The following is an 8,367-nucleotide window of genomic DNA, read 5'->3' on the forward strand; positions in this document are numbered from 1 at the left end:
ACAGTTTTTGTCCGTACCTGCAATGCGTCCCAATGTACCTGCACCTGAAAGCCCATTTTAGGATTAAAAAAAACCCCGTACCGGAACACGTCAAAAACGCACTGCACCCTGTTTGCAGATCTGCTCCAGACATGGTGTGAACATAACCTTAATGCAAAAAAAAATGCTCAAAAACCTGGTGATCCTGCCAGAAATCCAGTGAGCTTATAACTTCCTGTTCTCTTTGCCTCTGTTGACTGTTATTAGTTAGCATTGTTCCAAGCTCTCTCTGTGGACTAGTGAACACCCTCCATCCCCTATGTTATGGAGATGAAGAGAAGGGGTGGTGTTTAGCTTTTGATGAAGCAGCCTGGCCATGATACACGTGTAGCATTCCTACCTTCCATTTTTGGGTACTCTTTTAGTGTACCTACCCGGTGTTTGAATTGACCTGTTATTTCATTTTTTGCCGTCATTTGTTTCTTCTCGTTATTATTCTCTTTAGTTTCTATTAGATTTGATAGAATCACATTTATGGATATTTATATATTTTAGAACACTTCAACACTCTACAGAGTTGGCACTTTTCTTTACATATTAGACCTAGATCTTTCACAGATACCTATAAAGATAGGTGTTATGGAGCCTTTAAAGGGTAAATCCACTTTGTTGAGAAAAAGATTTGCATCAGCTGGTGGTCTTTCTGTGTTGGAATGAGGAAAGTTGCAGTGTCAGCATCCTTTCAGTATTAATTTTACTTTTACTTTAGGAAGTAAAAGATGAAATCCCTATCGCAAGGGATACCTACAATTTAGGGATGCTCCCATACCGATACTAGTATGGGTGCCGATACCGAGTATTTGGGCGAGTACTCGTCCAAATGCTTCCACTACTTACCCCTATTACTGGAACTTCTGTTATCAGGAAGCCGGGTGGCGAGTCGTTACACACCACCGGGCTTCCTGATTGGCTGGGAAGGTGGCTCCATGCTCCCTTGTCACCAGGGAGCATAGAGCTGGCTACCCGGCCAATCAGGAAGTCGGGGAGCAGGTAGTGACTCACCGCCCGTCTTCCTGATTGGTCGGGAAGCAGACCAATCAGGAAGCCGGGCAGCAAGTCATTGTATTTGTGTGCCCCTTAAATATTGGTTTGCTTTTTTTCCCCAAGTGTCTTGACTTCCTTTGAATGTTGGGCTCAGCCCCTCAATATCTACCCTGTCCCCTGTGAGTGGCTCAGTGTCCTGAGAGTGGTGTCCTCACTGGACTAACGGCTGGACAGGATTTAGCCATGAGAAAAGTGGAGCCAACTTGTCAATGACAAAGTAGAACTGCATAATCACTAACATCTCATATAAGCTTTACATTTTAATGCACATTTAAAAGTTGTCTGCAGATTTTATTAAAATAATAAGATAAAACCTGGTGATTCTGCCATGAAGATCATTGTTTCGGCACTTCCTTTTGTCACTTTCTCCCATGCATCCTTGATGATGATGATCACTGGTTGGATGTCCAGTGAAATGTCTTCAAGAAAAAATACAGCAAGTCCGCTTGCTCTGACTTATTTTTTTACAGATATACCATCACCTGGATGAATGAGAACCTTCAAAGACTTCCTTGATGAAGACTTCAAGCTGCTGTGCTGACACACATTGCACTGGCATAGTTTACTAGGTATCAAGAAGCTGGACCAGAGCAATGATGTGCACTCGATACTTGACTAAGTGCATGCAAATAGCTGAAAGAGGTTGGAGGAGATCAGCAGCATTGTGATGGGGAAAAAAAATAATTTCATGAAAAGAAACATGGCAATTGTTTACGGTATGTGCCCCATGTAGCTATGGCTACATGGGGCACCTACGGTTAGACATTACTTTAACTATAAAATGTAAAAATGACTGTCAGGTGAACTCTGATTAACGACTATGCATAATTGCACATACATAATTGCACATACAGTATGTGACCCTTGTTTCACTTAGTTTTTGGATTGTGAGTGGAAACACAAAAGAGTATACAAACTCCATGTAAATGTGCTTGACTGTAATTAAGCCTGTGATACCAGTGCTACAAAACAGAGCTAACCACTGAATCATTGGGATACCTATGCAAATACAAAATCCTCTGACCTGGGTCATGGCTTCAGTCCCTGGTATGGCAATGCATCTATGCACGCAAAGCTCATCGGACAATATTTGTCTTTATCTGATGGCGTCTATATATTATAAATATCCAGAAAATGCTTTCAATACCACACCCTAATCCACAGCCAAGAGATACTCTGTGCCGCAGTCTCCAACTAGTGATACACATACTATATGGGGCACTTCTGCTTGTTAAAGTGACACTTCTGTTAAAAAAAAATGTATATACTTCTGTACTTACTACAGTACGGGGATGTTTATCATATAGGTCTAAACAGTTGCACATTGCTTTGCTCCTAAACTAATTTCCACCATCTTTTTGCCATAGACACAATTAAAGCATAATTCAATAACATTTTTGGGGGTTTGGTTAAACTCTGTGTATCAGTAGAACCAAATATACTATATATTAGATTAGATTTGATATATGTGATATATATTTTTTTCTGGTTTTGTAGAGTACCGGACAGTTATAACCCTTCAGCTTTTTTGCCCCAATGGGGAGATTTCTGTTCGCTTCCCTTCTGACACCCACAACAAGAAGTGAGAGGAAATGCCGCCAAAGTGAGGGAAATCCCTGGTGGTCAGCAGGGTCACAAGACCTAGTGTCCTCATTGGAAGATTTCCCATCTGTTCCTGCTCTGATGGCAACCAACCATTTGGGATTTTCTTTCACTTTTAGTGATAATGTTCACCAGGACAATAAGAGAGGGTGAATCTCTCCAACAGGGAAACAACTAAATAGCAATATAAACCTGATAGCTGTTCTAATCTCTCTCCACTCTATCCAAAACTAAAAAAAAAGTGGCACCAGTTGCACTTTAAGTAGGAGCTCTTGGGCCCAGGGCCAAGATACCTTTGTAGCTGAATTTATAGTAAGGCATTGGACCATTTGTCATTCTCACCCATCATTCAGTGGGGGTGGGGAGGTAGAGAATTTCTACTTCACAGTGATAGGATACTTTATGAATATGGCAGGTGTTACGCCATTCACAAAACCCAAATTTATATTCTTATAATACAGGGCTTAATCATAGGTGTTTATTAAGGGATTTAGGGATATCATCTTCAGAAAACAAATGTATTCCTTGAATAAATGCCTGTTTGGGGAGAAGAGGTAATGGACTTACTTTAATTTATAAAGCAGGAATAGTAGGAAGAGATTTGCATGCTAATTTTTATAATGAGGTACCTAAAGGTTTGACATGAGGGATCAACAGCGTTAAAGTATTAGGGTCTATTGGGAAAACTGATTTGCACCAGTTTGCCTGAAGCCTTGAGTAATTGCCAAATTGTTGAACAATGTTTGGAGAGGCAGACAGGGATTTTGTAGGATCTGTTAAATATAACAGGATATTATTAGAATTTAATGGCACTCATGTGCTTGCCCAGACACTATTGGTTGGCTAAAGGCCCAATTGCAAAGAAAAGTGAGGATAATGGATATCCTTGCCGGGCCCCCCTAAATGTGGGAAAAATATTAAACATATGGTTATTTATCCAAACAGCAAACAAATGGTTAGGTGCTTGGAATGAGATTTGGGTTTGCTGAACTGCCAAACAAATGGACCAGTTCACTGTCCATTATACTTAACTCTTATAAAGCAATCCACTAAGTTAAACAGCCCAATGCCCCATTCACACACGAATCGGCCTGCACAATTGCAGGGATTCACCTAGAATCCCTGCCAATTGTTTTCATTACTGCAGCGTGTGGGATCTGTTTTTTAACAGAGGAGTGCAGTAGGTAAACAATCCTGGACTATATGATTGATAATATATTTACATTATCCAGGCATGCTGCCTGGCTGGCCAGGAAATGAAGGGCAGCAAGCCAGATATCCCCTTCCCAGGGGAATGAGTACAGGGGTGCATTAGTACCACTCACCAATTTCCACAAACAGATAAGAGTTAAAAAAAAAGAACACCACTAAATAAAATCTTTAATTGAAAGAAAATGCACACGGAAAAAAGTTTATCTATGTCCCTAGTTGTATCTCAGTCACATTGTCCAGCACCTTAAACCACATCAATCATGATGTCCAGCAAAGTAATCCTCGTTAATTACGATGACCCACTGTCTGACGATGTTTACTCACTGCATTACTGTCGATATATGACAGATTCCTAGCATTGTGGTAATGTGAACACATTTGGCAATGTGCCAGGGATCCTGGTAGTGTCATTAACCAAATATGGTCATGGCCATATTTGGTCAATGACATCATTCGGAATCCCCAACACAGGGGACAGTAATGAAAATATTTTTTTTTTGGTGTGTTTGTGCTTTATTTCAACAAAGGACTTTTTCCAGGTGTCTGTGTGTACAACTTACCTATTGTGAGAATAGGTAAGTTGTACTAATGTACCCCTGTACTTATTTCCCTAAGAGGGGGCAGATATTTTAGGGACTGCTCATTTTAAAGGGCCTTCCAGGTTCCGATAGGTGTCACCCCACTATATTACCCCACCTCCTTTTTTAGGGGCATTGTTGTGGGGAAGGAAGTCCATCAACACTGGGACAAGGGTGCTTTGCAAGGGTGGGAGGGCTTTGCCACCTCCCTTGTAAAGTACCCCACCAATATTCAAAAGCCATGTAATCTTGTCTGGTACAAAAATGGTGGCTGCCCTCCATTTCCTGACCACCCAAGCTGCATGCCGGTAAAAGGGTCCAGGTCGATGCTGTATTTTTCTTTTTTTTACTGTTCTGAAACCCCATGTGTTTTAAGACATCCCCACACATGTTAAGCTGTATTAAAATAACCTTCCCACCGCTGGATGGCATTTTTAACAATAGCTTGTCTATTAGCCTTAAAAATTGCCAGAAAAAAGAACAAGATTTAACTCCCAAAGACTTCAAAGGGGTTCAGTGCTACGTTCGGTGATTGTGTTCTTCATGCTGGGTTCGCCAAAACCCGCTTTAACTAAACCTGAGCTGGCCAAATTCACTCATCCCTACTGGGTACAAATGAGTTTGAACCGTTTCAGAAATTTTGGTACAAGCCTAAATTTAGCTAAGACCTTCCATTAGGCCCCATTCACACACGAATCGGCCTGCACGTACAGCTCCGTGCGGGGCCGTACCAAGCAGCTGGTGGGAAGGACAGGTGCTGCGTATGATTAGTACGCAGCCCCCGTCCTTCTCTATGGGGCTACAGGAATGGATCCTGTATGCGTCCGAGCCAGAAAACCCACACCCCTACGGACCTGCAGTTGAGGTGAGCGTAGTGGGGCATACGGCCACGTAGCCCCATAGAGAAGGACGGGGGCTGCGTACTAATCACACGCAGCACCTGTCCTTCCTGGCAGCTGCTTGGTACGGCCCCGCACGGAGCTGTACGTGCAGGCCAATTCATGTGTGAATGGGGCCTTGGGCTGTTTAACTTAGTGGATTGCTTTATAAGAGTATAAGTATAAGTATAATCAGCACTCTGTCACCTGCATTATTACATAGTTACATAGTATTTGAGGTTGAATAAAGACGTTAGTCCATCAAGTCCAACCTATTGGGATCTCATTCTAGGAGTACCCGTACCCCTGTATATTGCGGTCCCTTAACAAATCGTCCAAAAGTTTCTTGAACAATTCCACATTCTTTGCTGAAATCACCGCCTTTGGCAGTGAGTTCCAGACCCTAACTGATCTTACTGTGAAGATTGTGTATTGTGTAAACACTGTAAATAAGTGAATAACTGCTTTATATTGAAGTTACCTGTTCAACCAGGTAAAAATAAAAGCAGAGGACTCTTACGAATAACTATTTTTAGACAAGTAACCAGAAACTTGGCCAATAATTTGACATACATATTTATCGAGGAGAGGAGTTTTTATGGTCATAATGAAATTAATCCTTCCCAGGTTTCCAAATTAATTTGTATCTAAATCCTAAACATCTTTTTAAATAGATCAGGGAATGGTTAAAACCCCTGTCAGTTTTTCTTTGTGCCATCTGTGTCCCATTGGGGACATTTCCCTTCACTGCATGTACTGGAGACACAACAGGAAATTAGAGATAGTTGTCACCTGAACAGTGTCCCCATTGCAAGATATTCCCCTCTATTCCTGTTCTGATGACAATGTTGGATTTTCCCTCCTCTTTGACTCCTGGTGACAAGGGACACATAGAGATTGAACTGAGTACACACTGCAATAAAAACCTGACTGTGACAGAAGGAATATACACTGAGTGGCCAGATTATTATGACCACCCCATCAGTACTTCGTTGGGCCACGAGATAACTCCATGAGATGACCATGAGCTGATACTCGCTCCATGGCTCCGAGCGCCAACAATCATCCCACGTTCAAAGGCTGTTAAATCGCGTTGTTTCCCCGTATCTTCAGAAAAAAATCACTTCTACTGTCGTGGTAAACAACCTGCTTCCCTATTTATAATGGTCTGGCCCTCTAGCAACGTCAGCGCGAAATTATAGCTAATTTGCCTACAAACGTCAGGTGGTCATAATAATCTGGCCACTCAGTGTATATGTAACATGTACTCTATACAGTATGTGTCCTTACTTTGTTTTTCCTTGATTTCTTCCACCGTACTGTTATATGCCAAAAACACCCAAAATTAGAATACATTCATTTATGAAAGTCGAGATTTTGGATCCCTTGTGTAATGATGTGCTCCAGAACCGAATCATAGATATTAGCTCCTGTATTCCCCTATGTTCCGCAGCTAATCTTCTACATTTTTAATCACTATTCCCTTCTTTTATCTGAGAGCCTTCCCCTTATTGCTTCTCCCCCTTCCCTTTCCTTTAATCACTCTATTATCTTGTGTGTGCAGCTGCATAGTCTGGCCATCTCACTGGTAGTTTTCCCAGAATTCCTCACGCCTGCAGAAAATCCGCTTTATCAGCTATTGTTGGTCATGTGCAACATCTGAACATACCGTTATTTGTTCGTTATTCTCTCGCAATATAACAAAGTTGCAGTGATGCTGAATGAAAAGTATTCAGGGTCCACTATGCGTAAAGGACAGGATAGAATTTTGTCTGTGTGCTTCCTGAGCCAGTAGTACCCTCAATAACAATTGTGAGCATTTATAATGGGATTCCCTAAATGAGCCAGTGTTCTCTATTATCTACCTTTTGTGTTCAGTAACATCCAATTTTTGTAAAATTATTATACCTGGATTTTGAAGTCATCTTTCTAGTGAAATTACACTGTAATAAATTACACAATTTCAAGGAGATCTGTAACAAATCAAAATACCTTTCTCTGATGGATGCTGCCATACTCTCACTCACATTCATCATATTGGTTGCAGGACAGTGAAGCAGATTGCTGCTGGAATATTTAGTACATTTAGGCTGAGGGGACAGAGCCCCTGGGAGACAATGCAATGTCTGCGTATTCCAGAAATATAATCTGTAATGAGATTTACAAGAACCCCAGTGTGCATATTACATATAGGAGGGAATTCGTAAAAACTGGAGCAGAAAGAATCTGGCTCAGTTGTCCATGGCAACCAATCATCTTCTCTTTTCAGTTTGTTCTGTTAAGCTTTGAAAATGAAATGGAGAAGCTGATTGGTTGCCATGGGCAATTGCTCCAGATTCTATCTGTTCCAGTTTCTTTGAATTTCACCCATTGTGGTTACTTGACAAAACATTGCTAGCACAGACACAGACAGAAAATGGCAGTAAGTTTGTTGGACCAATGGACTGGATTTCAGAGATGTGCTGGTGGTGGAATTTCCAGAGCAGCAGATTGAGATACAGTATATGTGATGCTGAGATTGGAAGTTGGTGGTGTTGCCTGGTAATACATTGAAGGGAATTGATCAAAACTGGAGCAGGCAAAGTCTAAAACAGCTGTGCATAGCAACCAATCAGCTTCTCTCTTTAGGTGCCCATACACTGCTCGATTCTCGTACGAGAACCGCGGGAAATCCCGCGATCGTACGAGAATCGAGCAGTGTGAACGAAGACGTGCGACCGTTTCTACTGTACGGTCGCACGTCTTTTGTCTGAGGAGCATGCTAGAAAACCAGCCGGGAATCGTACGATTTTCGGCTGGTTTGAACGGTGCGCGGGAGACAAATGCCGAACGGGCCGGTGTGCACACGCGCACACTGCCCGTTCAGCATTGCGGTCATCGAAAGCCCGCCCCTCAGGGGGGCGGGCTTGCGATGATCGAGAGTACGATCTGCCTGCCCAAGATGGGCAGATCGTACGTTTTTTTAATCACTTTACAACCATCGCAAGACTAAGGTCTTGAGATGGTTGTACAGT

This window comes from Nanorana parkeri, unplaced genomic scaffold (assembly GCF_000935625.1).
Source record: "Nanorana parkeri isolate BGI_ZX_2015 unplaced genomic scaffold, ASM93562v1 scaffold105, whole genome shotgun sequence".
Classification (NCBI taxonomy): Eukaryota; Metazoa; Chordata; class Amphibia; order Anura; family Dicroglossidae; genus Nanorana; species Nanorana parkeri.